General features: G+C 40.3%; 1 long non-coding RNA gene across 2 annotated transcripts in view; it reads right to left on the bottom strand.

The window, feature by feature from the left end:
- The window catches only part of LOC132124582 (uncharacterized), an 83,168-nt gene that overhangs the window by 1,485 nt on the left and 61,038 nt on the right, over positions 1-20,645 (bottom strand). For both annotated transcript variants that reach the window (XR_009426785.1, XR_009426784.1), the window contains 6 exons: positions 19,180-19,262; positions 15,041-15,264; positions 14,598-14,899; positions 14,029-14,064; positions 13,007-13,103; positions 9,009-9,208 (listed from right to left, as the gene is read on the bottom strand). This is a non-coding gene — a long non-coding RNA (uncharacterized LOC132124582). The remainder of the gene's footprint in view (positions 1-9,008; positions 9,209-13,006; positions 13,104-14,028; positions 14,065-14,597; positions 14,900-15,040; positions 15,265-19,179; positions 19,263-20,645) is intronic.

Here is a 20,645-nt window from a genome sequence, read left to right as displayed (position 1 = left end):
AATTTGATGGGTCTGCTGATAGATGTCGAGGCTTTGTTCGTCAAGTAAAGATTTATTTCGACAATCAGGAGGACAAGTTTAATTCTGACAAAAAGAAATGTGCTGTCATGATGTCCTTGTTGTCTGGAAAGGCGATTGACTGGGCTGCAGCTGTTTGGGATACTGACATGAGATTCAATCGATCCTTTGACTATTTCCTGCAACAACTTCAAGAAGTGTTTGAATATCCCGCAGGGGGCGAGGATATATCAACTCAACTTCTACAAATGTCGCAAGGAAACAGAACAGCCGCCGAGTACGGCATCTTGTTTCGCACCCTCGCTGCTCAGAGTGGGTGGAATGACGTTTCCCTAAAAGCCGTATTCCAGAGAAATCTCAACACGGATCTCCAGGCAGAGCTCGTATGTAAAGGAGAACATTCATCATTTACTGACTTCGTCACGCTTGCAATTAGGATGGAAAATTTGATGAGACAGACTCCGTGAGGAAAGTATATGAAGGAAATACCGCCTGTTACCACGACTGTAAATAAAACTATAATGCTCTAAGAACCCATGCAAGTCAACTATACCAAACTTTCTGAAAGTGAACGAGCACGGCGATGCCATATCCGTCTCTGTTTCTACTGCGGTGAACCAGGCAATCGATGCCAGAGATGTCCACACAAGGCCCAGAAGCCCATTTTGGTAAATATGGAACACTTGTTGATACCAAATAATCAATCCTTCAAACTTCCCCTTACCTTAAAAACTGAAGAACTGTCCATCTCATTGACAGCAATGATCGACTCCAGAGCAGCATTAAATCTCATTCATGAAGATATCGTCAAGAAGTATAACTTACCCGCCCAACCATGTAACCCACCCATTAAGATCAAGGCCATCAATGACACAGCAATCGGAACGGGCATAATCCAACCAACCAAGACACTTACATTAAAAGTGGGGTTATTTCACCAGGAGTCCATATCCTTCCTCCTAAGGACTTTCCAATGCACCCGCTGTCTTCCAGTCTTTCATAAACGAGATTTTCCCAGACCTGCTTAACCAGTACGTAATTGCTTACATTGATGACATTCTCATCTACTCCAAGTCTGAAGCAGAACACGTTGACCATGTCAAGACTGTCCTCACTCGGCTCCTGAAGAATCACTTGTACATCAAAGCAGAGAAATGTGAGTTTCACGTCAAGCAGACATCATTCCTGGGTTATCACATTAGTCATCAGGGTGTTAAGATGGACGAAGCCAAGGTCAAGGCAGTAACGGAATGGCCCCAACCTTCCTCTATCAAGGAACTTAGGAGATTCCTGGGATTTGCTAACTTTTACAGAGGGTTTATTAGAAATTACAGCATGGTTGCATCACCACTGACATCATTCCTCAAGGGTAAACCTTCCAAACTCAGGTGGAGTGAGGAGGCTACCCAAGCATTCAACCTCTTAAAAGATAAATTCACCACGGCTCCGATCCTCAAGCACCCTGACCCCAACTTACCATTCATCTTGGAAGTAGATGCCTCAGACTCAGGCATTGGAGCCATACTCTCCCAGCGCCATGGACAACCGGGTAAACTGTACCCTTTTGCATTCTTTTCCAGAAAGTTAACGACAGCTGAACAAAACTATGATGTGGGGAATAAGAAACTCCTGTCTATGAAAGCAGCAATAGAGCAATGGCGGCACTGGCTCGAGGGAGCAGTCCACCCCTTCCAGGTGATTACAGATCATAAAAACCTAGAGTACATTAAAAGTGCAAAACGACTCAACCCTCGCCAAGCTCGATGGTCCCTCTTCTTCACATGCTTCCAATTCTCAGTAATGTATCGCCCAGGAATCAAAAACAGTAAGGCAGATGCTCTATCCAGGCAGTATGATCTCCTCATGGACAACAAAACCCCCGAATACATTCTTCCTTCATCAGTAATCATTGCCCCAATTACTTGGGATATTATGGAGGAGATCCAACGGGAACAGATTCAAGATCCAGCTCCTACCAATTGCCCTCCTAACCTCCATTATGTTCCACAAAGTCTGCGCCCCAGAGTCATTCAGTGGGTCCACTCCTCAGTCAGCTCTGGCCACCCAGGTATCTATCGCACTCTACACCTGGTACGTGACTCATTCTGGTGGCCTTCAATGTCCAAGGACGTCACTAATCATGTCAAAGCTTGTCAGATTTGTGCTCAATCTAAGACTCCCAAGGAATTAACGTCCCTGGTCTCACTTATCAATAGACTTTGTTACTGATTTACCGCTGTCCCATGGTTTCACGACTATCCTTGTTATCAGTGACAGAGGTACCCAGTTTACATCACAAGTATGGAGAGCATTCTGCAAACAACTGGATATTAATGTCAGTCTCACTTCTGGTTATCATCCCCAAGCTAATGGTCAGGTGGAAAGACTAAATCAGGAATTAGGCAGATACTTACGGTCATATTGCAGCAGAAAACAACATCGATGGTCAGAATTCCTCCCATGGGCAGAGTATGCACAGAACTCGCTAACTTACTCATCAACAGGTCTGACCCCTTTCCAGTGTGTCCTCGGATACCAACCCCCTATGTTCCCGTGGTCTGGCGAACCATCATCAGTCCCCGCTGTGGATGACTGGATTTGTTGGAGCGAGAGGGTATGGGACAGTGCTCACGTCCACCTACAACTAGCTGTCAGAGTACAGGAACTTCAGGCTAACAAGCGACGTTGACCACATCCATCCTACCAACCAGGACAACGGGTCTGGCTCTCAACACGGGATCTCAAGCTGCGGCTACCAAGCAGGAAGCTCAGCCCAAGGTACGTTGGCCCTTTCAAAATCTAAGAAGAATCAATGAAGTCACATACTAGAGCTTCCTGCTAACTACCGCATCTCTCCCTCCTTCCATGTCTCACTGCTGAAACCGGTCCACACGGATGCTGACCCCAATCATGAGGCTCAAGAGCCACCACCGCAACTGGACATTGATGGAGCACCAGCCTACACGGTCAAGGAATTACTGGACTCAAGAAGGAGAGGGGGTCAGCTCCAATATTTTGTGGACTGGGAGGGCTATGGACCTGAGGAGAGGTCATGGGTAGCCGCCAGCGACATTCTGGATCCGATTCTGTAACGCCACGCCAGCAGAGGGAGCCCTCACCAGAGTATTGACTGTTCACCGCTCCCTCTGTTTCTACAGTCATTTCCTGTTTGGGACTATTTAACATGTGCTAGCATTTCACTTCACTGTGAAGTATTGCCAGTTAACCTGCCTTACCGAGCGTTTTCCTTGTGAGTATTCTGACTGCCTGTTTGATCACGATTCTGCCTGTTATCTCGTTCACGTCTCTTGGATTGCCCCTTTGGATATATTGCTTGATTGGACTGATGTTTGTGTTTGACCTGTTCGCCTGCCTACTCGTCTCTGCTTACTGGATAACCCCTGTGTATGTTGAAAGATCGGACTGCCCCTACGGTATTGACACATTGCCTGGTAACACGACTCTGATTGTACAATCTTCCTTTAATAAACTCCTGCAAATGGATTCACATTCTGCCTCAGCCTCTTCGTTAAAGAGATATTACATACATCTTGACACTGAAGTTTTATTAACACTGGTTTCTTTAGATTGTATTTCAATCACGCATTTGCTTTTTACAAAAATGTCAACTTATTGACATTACAATTAGAGTTAAAAGCCATGTGAAAAGCAATTTAAAGCACATTTAATGGTTATATTCTACATACAAATGTTACACAGTAGAGTACAGTCATTCTTTTAAATAATATATTAATTATTTGGGATATATACAGTATATCTATCTATATACTGTATCTATGTAAACATATATTAGTCCTGTCAAAATGATTAATTGCATCCAAAATAAAAGTCTGTGTTTACATAACGTGTGTGTGTGTGACGCTAACAATGGAGGACAGGAGGCAGATGCAAGTAAAGATAGTTTATTGACAGGAGGTGTGATGGATGAGTGCTGTTGAGTGACGCAGGAACCACGATGGCAGCACAGACAGGTGAGTAGGTGATTTGAGTGCGTTGGTAGCGATGACGGTGGTGGTAGATCGGTGATCCGTGGTGATAATCCGTGAGTGACTGTGATAATCCAAAGGAGACCGAAACAGGGCAAGGACAGGAACACAGGAGCACGAACAGACATCAACACAAGGACCTCAAACAACAATATGACAAACAGGAGACGAAAGACAGGGCGTTAAAAAGGCGGTTGGAATGAGATGCACCTGCCACTGCTCAGGCGATCAGTGGCAACACCCACATGAACCAATCAACATGACATAACATGACTACAGCTGGAGACGGTGCATTCACGAACCGTGACAGTACCCCTCCTCCTAAGGACGCCTCCTGGCGTCCCCAGAATCTCTTACCTGTCGATTGTAATCATCGATAAGGGAGTGATCCAGGATGTCCCTAGCAGGTACCCAACTTCTCTCCTCCGGACCGTAACCCTCCCAGTCCACCAAGTACTGAAATCCGCGTCCCCTCCTTCTAGAGTCCAGAATTCGATTTACCAAATAGGTGGTCTCCCCATCTACGAGACGCGGCGGGGGAGGAACCGGGGTAGGCGGATTAATGGGAGAATGAAATACGGGCTTAATTTTGGACACATGAAAGGTGGGATGAATTCTCCTGTACGTAGGAGGGAGTTTAAGGCGGACTGCCACCGGACTAATGATTTTGGTGACAGTAAACGGGCCAATAAATTTGGGAGCCAATTTATTAGATACGGACCGGAGAGGAATATTAGTAGGAATATTAATATTAGGAATATATAGCGGTTGGAGTAACCCATCAGGGGGCCGATTGGAAGTCTTACCAGTGGCACAAACCGAGCAAGCCAAAACAAAACTGTGAATGTCGCGAGCCATAAGTGGCCACCAGAATCGTTGCTTGACTAAAAATCTAGTACGGTTAACCCCTGGATGGCAAGCTACATTCGAGCAATGTCCCCACTGGATAACGTTGGACCTTAATCCCTCCGGCACAAATAAACGGTTCGGTGGGCACCCGGGCGGAGGCGTTACCCCTTCTAAGGCCATTCTGACCTTCGATTCGATCTCCCATGTGAGAGTGGAGACCACTAATGTCTCAGGAAAAATACACTCGGGAGTGGACGGGCGTTCGGAATGGTCAAAAATAAGCGACAAAGAATCGGGTTTGATATTTTTGGAACCCGGGCGGTACGAGATAGTAAAGTCAAAACGTCCGAAAAAAAGTGCCCACCGAGCCTGCCTGGAGTTCAACCTCTTGGCGGTGCTAATGTTCTCTAAATTCTTGTGGTCAGTCCATACTATAAAAGAAACCCCCGGTCCCTCTAAACAGTGTCACCATTCCTCCAATGCCATCTTAACTGCCAACAATTCTCAGTTACCAATATTGTAATTTCGTTCTGCCGGAGATAAACGATATGAAAAATACGCGCAAGGGTGGACCTTGTCGTCTAAGGGAGAACGTTGAGATAACACCACTCCTACCCCCACCTCTGATGCGTCGACCTCCACCACGAACTGACGTGTAGGGTCAGGGGTAATCAGAATAGGGGCTGAAATGAAACGGCTCTTCAGTTTGGCAAACACAGCCTCAGCTGTGTCTGACCACCTGAACGCAGTCTTGGCTGAGGTCAAGGCGGTCAGAGGTGCGGCTAGTTGGCTGAAGTTGCGAATGAAACGCCGGTAGAAGTTAGCGAACCCCAGAAACCTCTGTAGGGCCTTACGGGAATCTGGGCTTGGCCATTCTACCACAGCCTTAACCTTCTCGGGATCCATGCGTATTCCCTCAGTCGACACGATATACCCCAAAAATGGAATTGACTGTGCATGAAATTTGCATTTCTCCGCCTTGACAAAAAGCCCATTCTCTAGCAACCTCTGAAGCACTCGTTGGACGTGCTGCACATGTTCCTGGAGAGAAGAAGAAAAAATCAATATGTCGTCCAGGTAGAAATAAATGAACTGATCGATCATATCTCGCAGCACGTCGTTGATGAGTGCCTGGAAGAACGCTGGGGAGTTGGAGAGTCCGAAGGGCATAACCAAGTATTCAAAGTGCCCTCTGGGGGTGTTAAAAGCGGTCTTCCATTCATCCCCCTCCCTGATCCGAACCAAATGATACGCATTGCGTAAGTCCAGTTTTGTGAAAATTGACGCTCCCTGCAACCTCTCGAAGGCCGAAGACATCAACGGCAAAGGATAAGTATTCTTTACCGTGATGTTGTTCAGTCCCCGGTAATCAATACAAGGTCGCAGAGATCCGTCCTTCTTTCCCACAAAAAAGAACCCCGCCCCCGCGGGAGAAGAGGAAGGGCGGATGAATTTAGAAGCTAAAGAATCAGAAATATATTTCTCCATAGCCTCCCTCTCTGGAACAGAAAGTGAATAGAGTTTGCCCTTAGGCGGAGACTTACCTGATCGTAAATCTATGGCACAGTAAATCTAAGGACGATGCGGAGGAAGAGAAGCAGCCCGAGACTTACTGAACACTTCCTTCAGATGGAGGTACTCAGCGGGCACGTTAGACAAATCCACCGCCTCCTCCTGCAACACAGACACAGACACAGACACAGACACAGACGGACAGGCAGACACTAGACAAGACTCATGACACCTTTTACACCAAGACAAAACGGAGTTAGAGAGCCAATCAATGCTAGGGTTGTGGAGGAGGAGCCAAGGGTGTCCGAGGTCAATGGGTGCCAGGCGAGAGTCAAGGATGTGAAAAGAGATGGTCTCGGAGTGATTGCCAGAGGTGATGAGTGTAATGTCTTCAGTGATGTATGATATGGTGAGAAGTTGCTGACCAGTGAGGGCGTGAACTGTGATGTGGTGCGGAAGAGGTCTGAGGGGAATGTGGAGCTTGTGGGCTAATGTGCTGTCCATGAAGTTACATTCTGCCCCAGAATCCAGTAGTGCCTGACAGTGATGTGTCTGTGCTGACCACCGCAGCCATACCGGGAGGAGCGTAGAAGATGATGGTGATGATGATGATGAGGTCTTCTCGGCGGAGATCCCACCCGATAGTAGCCTCATACGTACTACCGGGCCTGGCCTTTTACCGGACAGGCATGGGCTTGATGTCCGGCTCCCCCGCAGTAAAGGCAAAGGCCCAGGGACCTCCGCCTCTCCTTCTCCTCCCGGGAAAGCCGAGCTCTCCCTACCTGCATGGGCTCGTGATCGTAGACGGGGCTGGCCACGTCCCCGCCGCTGAACCGCACGTCTGCCGGTCCCCTGGATGGGGTGTTGAGTAGCCCCCTCCTCTCCATCCGTGCCAGACGTGCATCGACCCGAAGGGCCAGCTCAATAAGTCCATTGAGCGACGGGGGAAGGTCCAGGGCGTAGATCTCCCTCTGGACGCGGTCAGCCAGCCCATGCAGGAACATGTCCCACTGCGCCTCCTCGTTCCAATGGCACTCCGCCGCCAGGGTCCGGAACTCGATGGAATAGTCCGAGACGGATCTCTCGTGCTGGCGTAACTCCGCCAGCCTCCTGGCAGCCTCCCGTCCTGCGGCGGCCCGATCAAAGACCAGTCTCATCTTGGCGGAGAGCGCCTGGAACGAGGCGCAGCATGGGTCCTGGTTCTCCCACACCGCTGTTCCCCACAATGCCGCCCTCCCATAGAGCAGGGTCAGAACAAAGGCCACCTTGGCCCTCTCACTGGCGAAAGTTCTAGGCTGGAGGCCAAAATGCATATCACAACGGTTAAGGAAAGCTCTACAATAGTCGGGCTCACCCGAGTACGCTTTCAGAATCGGGAGGCGTGGTTCCGGCTGGAAGGGGGCCTCCGATGGTGCTGGTGGAACAGGCGGTGTGATTGGCGCAGTGGGAGCTCGTAATAACTGGAACTGTTGGGTGAGCTCGGACACCTGCGTCACTAAAGCCTGAAACGCGCGACCAGTGTCGTTAAGAGTCCGCTCCTGGGAGTCCATCCTCCGAACACTGGCGCTGAGGAAATCTTCGAGGGAGGAAGGTAGATTAAAATAAACCTGTGTATAAAAGTCTGTGTTTACATAACGTGTGTGTGTGTGTGACGCTAACAATGGAGGACAGGAGGCAGATGCAAGTAAAGATAGTTTATTGACAGGAGGTGTGATGGATGAGTGCTGGTGAGTGACGCAGGAACCACGATGGCAGCACAGACAGGTGAGTAGGTGATTTGAGTGCATTGGTAGCGATGATGGTGGTGGTAGATCGGTGATCCGTGGTGATAATCCGTGAGTGACTGTGATAATCCAAAGGAGACCGAAACAGGGCAAGGACAGGAACACAGGAGCACGAACAGACATCAACACAAGGACCTCAAACAACGATCTGACAAACAGGAGATGAAAGACAGGGCGTTAAATAGGCGGTTGGAATGAGATGCACCTGCCGCTGATCAGGCGATCAGTGGCAACACCCACATGAACCAATCAACATGACATAACATGACTACAGCTAGAGACGGTGCATTCACGAACCGTGACAGTGTGTGTACAGTATATATTTATATATTATGTACATATATATATATATATACACATGCATGTATATATTAAAGAAATATATGTAATATAAATTAATATACAATATAAATCATATACATGTATATTTGTAAATATATAAATAAATATAAAACTATACAAAGTACACAAACATATATTATGCAAACACAAACCTTTATTTTGGATAGGATTAATCGATTTGACCCACACTTATCATGAATAATGAATTGTATAATTTTTATCCTTTATTTGATCTTATTTCCCTTTTTTATTATTACTGAAAAACCTAAAATAAATGAAGAAAAAATAAAAATAAAAAGGCAAAAAAATAAATAAATAAATTATCAGGGGACAGATGTGCCAGATGAACACAAACTCCTGTGGTTTTTGGCAAATATTTGAAGAAAACCAGTCCCCCATTATTATTTATATATTTAATTATAAATTACACAGTTTGTATCCTTTATTTGATCTTAAAATAAATCAATATCAAGAGAAATGAGATCTTACGAGGGACATGCACGGCTGTGCTCGATGAACACAAACGCCTGATGTTTCTCCATCTGTCACTGTGCCTTCAGACGCTCTCGCTGCTGTCGTCCACTTCGGATGTCCTGAAAGCACTTCAGACTTCAAACAGTCAAGAGACGTTCCCAAAGAAAGTTTAGCGCGTCTTCAATCTCCCATGAAATCCCACAACAATCACGAACGAGCCACCTGCAAAAACTAAAGACGTTTCATCAATCTCCTTAACAAATGCTTACTTCAAGATGCAGATGTTATTATAGTAATCAATAAAAAAGAAATGAAAAAATACTAAAATGCTAGAAAAAGCAAGCATTACTGGTTTCACTGCTAAAAGGCTGAACTTCATGTCACTTCTACTGTACTGCATTATGCTGCAGATGAATGACTAAAGATGTATGTATTTAAGACTATTTACGTGATTTATTTCGGTATGTGATATAACAAATACATTATGTGTAGTAGCAGCAAAGCTGATGTCTCTATCAGAGCAGCAAACATCTGTTGTAGGTATCAGAGCTGAATGTGAACGTCTGAGAGCTGAAAGCATGCATGTAGGGAAACCGTCGATACCCTCAGCAAAACGTTTAGGATTCTTATGATACTGTGCTGAGAGAGATAGAGAGAGAGAGAGAGAAAGAAAGAGAAAGAAAGAGAAAGAGAGAGAGAAAGAGAAAGCGCTCCATGAGAGACATCTTTCAACAATGCCATCAGTTCCCGCTACATGCCTGTTGCCATGGAAACCCCATCCAAAGCAGGTGAAAATCAGAATGGGGAAATCTGATGAGTTATTAGAAATGTGGGTGTGGCTGGTTGCTAAGGTGTTGTTATGTAGTAGCTAGGATGCTCTGGGTGGTTTCTAGAGTGTTGGTAAGCAACGTGGTGGCTTATTGGTCCAAGTCAAGGGAGAAATTATGTCAAGTATAGCATTTATACATAAATGTTTGTGCATAGTTCTGCCTATATATATATATATATATATATATATATATATATATATATATATATATATATATATATATATATATATATATAAATAAAAAATAATAAAAACATAAAAAATATATTTTTTATTTTAGTTACTACTATTATAGCAATAATAACAATAATAAAAATCAGCCCCGTTTTTTATATTGTAATAGCATCATGTCTCCTTTTAAAATAAACAAGAAATTTTAAAGAAGTTATATATTATTCTATATATAATTCTATAATTATCATATTAAATGATAAAATATATATACTTGGTGGTATGCGTGTAGAACTGCCTATATTACAGAAATAAACAATAATTGTATTACAGTAATGAGAATGACTGGATAATGGAAACAAATAAAACTAAGTAAAATAAGATAAAACTGAATAATAAATAATAAAGAATAGTAGTATAGTTATAATAACAAAAAAAATTATCATTTAAAATAAAAAAAGTCTAAAGAAATGTTATATTATTTAATTAAGTATTTATACATCATTATATAGTTCTGCCTATATTACACAAAAAATACACAATTTTATAATAAAAAATATTGTATTACAGTAATAAGAATGACTGAGTAATGAAAATAAGGTTAAAAAATACAAGAAAGAATTAATTAAAATATTATAGTATTTATAATAAAAAAATACATGTTAAAAGATCATAATGGCCCTATGTGTTACAAACACGCCAGGTTCCACCTCCACACAATCACAACGCACACCCTCACCGGAGTTCTAAATCACATCCACCTGATCCTCATCACTAGCCTATCACCGCAGCACCATAAAAGCCACACACACGCACTCAAACATTGTCCGGTCACGTTCGCGACAAGATCATTCCTGTATGCTTACTATAAGGACTAACTCCTCTTCTACTCTCTCCAGCGATTCTCTCCGAAGACCCAGTTCCCCAAGTGTGCGTGTGTGTGGCTCACCGTCCCTCCAAGAAGTCTTCACCCTACCTTCACGGATCCATCCTCATTGTCACTCATCACTACCTGCTCCTCTGCTTGTGTCTGTGTACAATAAACATCTTCATTCTGTTACTCCTCAGCTTCCCGAGTGATCCGTAACACTATGTTGTATTGAAAATCTATTGAAAAATAAATATTAATATTTCATAAACTAATATTAAAACTTGGCTATGTATTAAACATCACTAATAGAGATGCTTACCTTTACAACAGTTATCGTATTATTATAATGGATCATGATGATCATAACACATACGCTGTATGTCCAGGGAACATGTAGGGCAGGGATTTGTCATGGAAATCTGACCTAGATCCGAGTGTCTCCCACCACTGGGACATCAGCAGACATCGCTGATGAACGCACTTCAAAAGCAGCATTGTGACTGTAAAATGACTAATGCCACCGCTTGCCATATCTACGCTCCGAGTGGGAGTCTGGCTGATGCTAACGCTTTAACAGTCAATGTATCAGCTGAAACTCTCTCTCTCTCCCCTTATGTCTGATTTGGGCACTGACCGGGCCAGATGGACATGCATACATATTTGTTGGAAAGAATGGTCACTGTGGCCCGTCGGGCTTATATTTACATCTCAAAGCACCACAAGCATTTTTCCCTTTCAGATCTTTGATCGCAAGAACTGGAAGCAGGTAGTTTGTGAAGAAGTCTTCCCCCAAACTTACGGCTGCACTTTCCTCTGGGTATCTGCCAGCTGATAGCAGCGAGGTTGCTATGGAAACAGTCAGGACTTATCGTGGAGGAGGGGATGCATTTTATCACCGAGTGTCAGGCTGGAAAGTCCAAATATCTTTAGTACAAACCATCATACATTTGTTTTGATTCAGCAGAAATGAAGGAGCATATATCGATATATATAGATATATCACAAAACCTCTAAAATACATGTTCAGATCATCAAAAATATATTGTACAGAAAGGATAAAGTCTGACAATTAGGGCACTTAAAAAATGACAGTAAAATGTACCAATTTAAATGAAAAGGTATATATATATATATATACATTGTGATAAATTATAGAAATATTGTTATAAATTGTACAAATTATATTTAAATGTAAATTGTAGTAATGACAGTATTTATATAAAATAAATTACAGTAAAATATAAAGTAATACAAATAACAGAAAAATGGAATTACAGGTTTAAATAATAATACATTCTGAATCTATATAAAAACGTGAAAGAATTTTGCATTTTCATATTAATTAAAAAAATATTAATTTAGTAGTAGTTCAAATTAAAGAATAATGGCAACTATGGGAAAATCTTTAATTAAATCTTTATTTTTTACAAAGTTTTACAAACAGTTTTTTTCCCATTTTAAAATTTAACCATACCAAAAAAGCCTTTAAACATCATATAATTGCTAAACATGGTTATTTTTTCTTTAATCTTGTGAATAAATTTGAGCTGAATGTGTTTTCGTGAAATTCACCCATTGCTGCATTCCCATGACTTGTTTTTCCCAAATTCACTCCTGACCAATTTTAGGTATTGCTGCTAATTTAGGTTGATTTTTGATGGCTTTTCAAGATCATTCCTTACTAAACTCTCTCTAACCCTCGTAAAAGATGTACTATAATTTCGAAAGTGGTCTGTTTAATGTTTCTCTCTTCCCAAACCTCCTTGAATGTTTGTTTGCTGATAATATCTATGTGGGTGCATTTGCAAATAACTAAAAGGCACGAGCCCACTTATTAAGAATGAAAATACGAAAAAATGCTTTTTACGGCGTGAAGAATGAAGCTCACACAGCTGGTTCAGATTTCCGCTGTGCTTTGAACCTTTTTTCTGTCTCTCTCTCTCTTCCCTTTAGGATCCCTGGTAATTTGAGCATAATAATTAATCAGGATTTATGCCAGGGTGGAGAGATGCTGTACGATCGCGCTCTCTCACTTTCATGCTCTTCCAAAAGTGGTTCAGATAGAAAAGGACTGGTAAAATAATGAACGTTTCTCCATGTGGTTATGAGAGACATGAAACAGAGAGAGACAGGCTGTCAGCCTGTTTACCTGCTTAATCCAAAGCTGATCTGATCGTGACGTGTAGATCTGTGGTTGGTTTTGCTTCCACTGAAGGTCTGATTTTTTTGCTTTTAAGATTTTTCGCCTAGTATGAAAAGTAAATATGAACTTGTTTTCAAAGGATTTCCTTCCATCTCATAAAATCAAAAAGGTTGAGAACAACCGATTCAACAATGGATGATACAAAGAGAATAACAGAAGCTGAGAAACTAAAAAAAATAGGAAAGACGCAGGTGGCACCAGTGGCATAGCGATTACGCTACATATGCAAAAAATTTGTATGGTCCCCCCCAAATGTTATGGGCTCCAACTCAGTTAACTTAACTTTGGCCCTATTCAGAGGCATCATGCCCATTCAAATTTCTTAGCCAAGTGGATTTTAAATGCGTCATCTCATCAGTGCGTCATCTCATCAGCTTCTAAATTCAAATCTGCATTCATGCTTTGGCTGGAGCGGAGCAAGAGAAAGATGCATTTGTACAGTGCTGCATTATAACCAATCACACATGATTCTTTTGAGTTTGTAGATGCAGTGGCCAATCAGAGACATTCAGATGAGTCATCGCTGAAACGCATTTTGTTCACTTGCTCGCTGACTGAATTTTTAAGCACAAATTTTACAAACATAAAATGTTAACTAAATTAACTTAATAAAGAAACAGAAAGAAATATGTGACCACTGTGCCATTAAAAACCAAAACTGAACTATTTTAAGCCGGCCCCCAAACTGCCTGGGCCAATATGCACCTGACTCGATAAAAGGATGAATCAGAGCCAAGTGACTGAATAATGGATGATTTCCTCAAAAGTAAAAACTGAATAATTCTAACATTTGCAAGATAAAAATCAGCTGAATGGGAAAAGCGGCAGAATTCAATTCCTCCACAGATGTTATAAATCATGTGTTGTTTGATATTGACTATGAACTCACTAAACTCTGGCATCAAAGCTTGATTTGTTCCCTTTAAAGGGAAAGATTAAAAATAAAACATTTGTCATCATTTACTCACCCACATGCTTTTCCAAATCCCAATACGATTTTTCTTCTGCAAAACACAAAAAGGAAATATTACGCCATGAGGAATTTTAAACTTGGTGTGGCCTGGTGAAAAGCGTCATTTTTTTAACTAATCATACAGGTCAATGAGGTCTGAGAAGATTTTTAGGTTAAATGCGTCTTATCCTATCTATCCTCTATCACATGACTTCGTGTGAAGAACATTGAACATTTTTCACTTTAAAGAACATTCTGTGCAAAAGAAAGGTTCCACTGATGATAAAGCTTCTTCACCGAACCATTGATGCTAATTAACAACCTTTATTTTTAAGAATTTACTTTCATTGTATGAAAAAGAGCAGCTCGGACCTGCCTGGCAACTTAAGTTTCACAGAAGAAAATCAGTTATATGGCTTTAAACAACATAGAGAGTGAGCAAAAATGCCAAAATGTTCATTTTAGGAAGATTCCTTTAAATGTTCTACTCTGTCTCAAATCTTCTAAAAGTTTTTTCTTCGCTGATGCTGTGGTGACACCTGTAAAATAAGTAGAAGAAAAAAGGTGTTGTCTCTTAAATGTCACCTGCACCGCTTGAGCCTCGCCGTTTGGGTTATTTCAGGATTAATTGATGCCTTAGTCTCCATTGTGTGGTGGCGCAAAGATAGATTTTGCGTCCTCGAACTGTGACAGGTTTACAAGATGTCCCTTTGATGGGTGCCAGCAAATGTCAGCATGGTGTCTGTGCACCTATTACACTGCCTACATCACGCCAGGAATAACTGATCAAGGCAGAATGACTCATGAAACGTGCGGGTCAGGACTAGGTTTCCTTCCCAGAGCGGAGATTTTGATTCCCGTAACTTTTCCCAGGATGATGATGAAACCTTGGTCAAGCAGAAGAACTTTAAAGTAGTTTTAAAACACATTAAATAGTCATTTAGCACTTCTGCCTCAAACGACCCAGGTTGCTCGCTTAAGGGTACAATGGCGATATCTGATAGATTGTTCTTCTGTGGAATATTTACCTCTCTTCTGCTTCCCAGAGTAAACCTCAGAGTTTCCTAAAATAAAAACAACCAAGGAAACAAAACCCAGTGAAACCCTTCTGAGACTGTGGTGTAAAGGTTTAGGCTCGGGGCTGGTTACCTCAAAGTTTCTGTTTGATCCCTGCAAGAGGTGAGCCATGAACCATCTCCATTGTGCCCTTGAGCAAAGCACTTAACTCCAGGTTGCTCCAGGCAAAGTGTCACTGTAAAGGAGATATTCATTCATGACGTCAATTTTTAGTTAGACCTGGAAGGCTAATTCACCATGGGTAGTCTCAGGAACTTCAAATAGGTTTAGAATAGAATAGTTTTTGATTTATGAGTAAAAAAGCCTGTGGATGATGTTACTTGAAGAGATTTAACGTCAAATGGAATAAAGTTGCTATATGAAGTTATACACATTTACCACTGTTCTGCCAAAAAATCCAATAATAATATTAGGAATTTGTAAAATTGGTAGTGCCACAAGAGGACAAAAAAAGTTCCCCTTGCTAATTTTCAAGTTGGTCACACTAATTTGTCACACTGACCAACAGAAAATGGCTTGGTTTTAATGTGACTTCTGTGTGAGCAGTGCTTTAAAATTCTTTACGCTGTTGAAAATGGATCTTTTTTTGCTTGTGAGCCAAGACCTACAATGATTCGTCAGGCATGAAAGCTCACATCCTTAAGTCTAAGTCCTTGCTGAGAAACTTATTAGCAGTACATAAGTTTCAAAATTCACAAAAAAAAAAAGTTTTTTCAAGTAATGTTAAATGCACATCTTGTTTTACTTGTACAGTAAATTGAAAACTTCTAGGAAAACAAACTGAACTGAACTGAGCTTGATTGCAGCAGTATTGCAACCAACTGATTTGAATCTTCTCAAAAGAAATTGTCTTTTGGAAACCTTACACTACCTATGTTTCCATACTCGTTATGAATTACGAATATTATTTAAGAATTAAACTTACGTGCAAAATTGGAATATCGCATGAAACATTTGCGAATAAAGTTGTTTCCATCCAGCGAGTTAAAGAAAACAAAAGCGTCAATTCCTGATTAACTTTCGCTAAATTTCACAAAGAAAAATTACATTTGCTGCAGTAGGAGAAGGCGCTGTATATAATTATTAGTGTATATAATAAATTACAAGCTTCAGAGCGTGCAGATGAAATGCGGCCATGTTGGGTTTTTTTTGTGATTTTTTTTTTGTAGCCTGCTCTAGGAGTAAATTATAATGAAGCACTTTGATGAGAATTTGTTCAAGCCTTGTGAAATGAAAAAAAACTAGAATTTCTAATGCTATGCCATGTGATGGGTCTGTTGGTTGGTCCAGTAATATGCTGTCCCATTGCAAAATCATGTGTCTTTTTTTATGCACATTAAGGTATTTAGTCAGTAAAAGTGTTTTTTTTTTTACCGGATAAAAAATTTATCCAACTTACTTGAGCACATACGTTTTTTATGCACATAAAAATAGGTGGGTTGAAACATGGCTACTGACTTTTTTTTTTTTTACTTGTAAGCCCCAAAAGGAAAACCTGAGAAACATCATTACAAGTACTCATTAGTTGCTTTGGACTAGGGTCATGCTAAGCTTTCAGGACTGGTGACTCAGCCTGAATACTTTGGGGTCCCACAAGGCCGTGCCTTGAGTCCGCTGTTGAATTGGTTTAGCATTCTCCTCAAACCCATGACCTCCCTCACCCCAGTCCATCCAGTCTCTCCACTCGAGCCTTGTGGTCCAGTCCAGCTGTGATCAGTGGCTAAGCCACCCAATTACCCAGTGAGAAGAACAATGAGCTCAAAATAACAGCGAGCTAGAGAAGGTATTCTCTGGCCTCTCTGACGTCAGCCTATCCATGGCAACTAGCCGGCTCTGATGAACCATCCCACAGACATCAAACATTCCTTTTATTAAGATCAAAGCTTCCACCTCACAGAATAGAATTATTTCTGTATGACCAATCAAGTGCTAGGAAACACGGATCTGTGGGTAACACAAACACGGGTCATTTCATCACATGGATACACACAAAAACTTATAAGTGCAAATGGAAACAAGGGCAGAAATTCCTGGTGAGAGTTAAAAAATTATAATCCAGGCAAAAAAATATAAGCAATGTGTGTTATGACACTTGCTTACAAAGCTGACAAGAAAAAATGAAAATAATAAAAACAGGATCTCTTTAATGTCTTAGCTATTTCTTGTAGACATTAACTTAAATAAATGGAGACATCTGAATAAGTTTCCTGAGAAAAAGACCCTGGTGATCTTACGTCTTATTGTGTGCCAAGTTCTCAATAAATGAGCTGCTCCATATCCATTTTATAGCTCTATAGTCTTACTCTATGTCTGTTATTGTAAAAAGGTGTGTCTATTTTAATTTTAATTTTACATGTAAGAGAAACACCTGAGACAAAGTTTAAAGTTAAATGAGAAGTTTCCCAAGCTAAGAAACAGAAACCTCTGCACAATAATACTCTTTCCTCTGGGTCTCTTTAAGATACAGAACAGCATTTCAACTCAAAGATCCGTCATGCCGACACTTCTGCCAGGAATGTTTATGTCTCCTGGAAAGCAGTATGTATGTATGTAATTTTGTTTGTGGAGTGATGGATGACAAAGTGTGTGTGTGTGTGTGTGAGTGAATGTGCGTGAGATCCCTCTGGGCATGGATGACAAATCAAATCTAAATAATTGTGTTTCTTGCCAGATATTCTCTTCGCCATACCACTGTGCACCTGTGTACCACACACACAATGTTCAGAAATGAGTTTCAAGTTCGTCCGGGGGATGACAGACAGATATGACATGCATGCAAGTGACCAGGGACAGTTTGTAAAACCCTGAAGATATTTTTTTTCGCACAAGCAGTCACATATTTATATATTTTGTTTTTGCATTTCTTGAGTAAACATCATAAAGAATAGGACTGGCAGGTGACCTGTCATATGAAATAAGGTATCTCTGACCGAGATGTGTATGATTAATCTGTTAAACTGATTTTCTGTACATTTCCGTGATGTTTGCACATATAATTGAGATATGCAGACGAATGGTCCTTGAGACACAGACAGCACAAATAAGCTGAAAATAGCAGCAATATTCTCTCACATCTGATGTTTTCACCCTCTTTAGGAGGAGCGTCAGCCTCTGGGTTTTAGGGTTGATCTAATCTACATGTTCCCGTAGGCCTGCGATAATACAAGTTTTTTTTGGTGGTCCAAAACTCTTTGATGTAAATTCAAAAATTCCAAAATTTGTACACTGACAAACATTACTGTAATACTGTAAATTATTTATTATATTTTTGATTATTAGTGCTGTCAGATGATTAATCGCATCCAAAATAAAAAAAAATTGTTTACATAATATGTGTTTATACTGTGTATATTTATTATGTCTATATAAAGACACACGCATACAGCATATATTTTGAAAATATTTACATGTATATATTTATATTTATATAAATTATATCATATATAAATATATTTAATATATAAACATAACATAATAACATATTTTTCTTAAATGTATACATGCATATGTGAGTGTATTTATTTATAGATAATAAATTTACATAGTACACACATATTATGTAAACAAAAACTTTTATTTTGGATGCGATTAATCGCAATTAATCATTTGAAAGCACTATTGATTATATAATTTAATTATAAATGATTGTTATTTCCAAACATTTTAAAATGTTATTGTGACAAGTGGGGCGGGGCCGAGAGATGTGGGAACAGGAGCGGGGCCGGTGGAATGATTGGAAATGAACGACACCTGTTCGACCCACCGGTCTCGAGTCCCACGGAGGAGATGGAGGGATATAAAACCAGAGCGATGACAGTGACGGACGAGAGAGGACCAGGCCTGGGTTTAAGTTGTGTTTGGTTTTTATTTGTGCGCGTCAGTCGTCCGTGAGGGGCTGACACGCTGTTTTGTCTTTATTTTGTAATTAAAGTCTTTATTTGATTGTCCGCCGGTTCCCGCCTCCTTCTTCCTGATGATTATGAAGGTTTTATTGTTACAGTTATATTATAGTAGCCTACTTTGTATTTTGAAATACACATATTGCTTTAATTATTATTATTTGGCTAATTGTTAAAATATTTAAACTCACAAGGGGCAGAGGACGGGTGATATTCTGTAGAGTTTTCTCTAGAGTCGAGGTGTAGAATCCATGTGGGCCTTTGAATCACTGATCTGAAACACAGAAGTTCATGAAACTTAGTTGAGGACTCCAGAGAGAACAGTCTGACACAAAACTACTCGAGACCAGCATCACATCTCTGCATTCTCTGTGATAGCGGGCTTAAGGTGGCCACTGCATGAAGAAAACTCATTTTATTTGATGATTGAGAAGCTAGTCCTGGATAAGCTCTTTTCGGTTGCTGTAACTGCTTCCATGGAGATCGACTGCAGTTTGAAGCCTAGAAACAAACACAAACTGCATGATTATTCAGAAAGGGAAAACGATGTTCCTCTCGAGGCTCTGAATGTGATAAATTCCTCTCCTCTTCCGGATTTGATTGACGGCTTGAAAGGGAATGTCTCGCAGACGCTGCGTATAGTGATCCCACTGGAGGCTTCTCCATAGAGAACCAAATAACATCTAAATAAAACCTCTATATGTGATAATAATATGCAGCGCTTCAAAGATTACCCTCAACAATTCAGTATGATCACAGCAGAGCATCTGCCAGAGACATAATTATTCTCATTTGAGCCAACAGCTTTCAAATATGTTTGAGCTTCTTGATTTAATGAAATGTCAGTTCATTCATATTCATAAAATAAATGAACACCCTTTATATTATAACAATTTTACATATTGATATAGAAATAGACAATGAAATAATAAAAATAATATAAATTATTTATATACTTCTATAAAAAAGAAATAATATTTTTCAACACTACATGTAATTGAATATATTAATATATATATATATATATATATATATATATATATATAGTAAATATAATAATAAATAAAATTATTATCACAATAATAATAATAATGTAATCAATAATATATATATATATATATATATATATATATATATATATATATATATATATATATATATATATACACAAACACACACACACACACACACACTGTTATTAAACTTCAAATATATTTTAGAATTAAATATATATATTAAAATTAAAATAGACAATGAATTTTAATAATTATATTTCATAATTAAATGTCATGTAATATTATTAATAATAGCAATAAACAAAAATGTATATATTTTCATAGAAATGTGAATATATTTTAAAACACTACATATATTTTATAATGATTTAAAGGAGCTATGTGGAGGTTTTTACATAAAAAAAATCTTTAAGATAGAGTTTTCATTTGTACATGTATGAGCCAACCATGATGTAAAAAAAAAGAATGACACCTCGACTGTCCACCACGGTTGCCTCTATCAGCCTGTAGGCTCAATTGTGTGTGGAGGTTGGTGTGAAAATTCACAAAATGTGACGTCATGCGTGTTCTCGTCTACATGGGCTTACAACCGTACGGCACGCCAGCCATTATAGAAAGCAGCGGCAATAGTGTTTTCAAAT

Source organism: Carassius carassius, chromosome 43 (genome assembly GCF_963082965.1).
Source record: "Carassius carassius chromosome 43, fCarCar2.1, whole genome shotgun sequence".
In the NCBI taxonomy this organism is placed as follows: domain Eukaryota; kingdom Metazoa; phylum Chordata; class Actinopteri; order Cypriniformes; family Cyprinidae; genus Carassius; species Carassius carassius.
The sequence above is the reverse complement of the archived record's forward strand: the minus strand, read 5'-3'. Positions and strand labels throughout refer to the sequence as shown.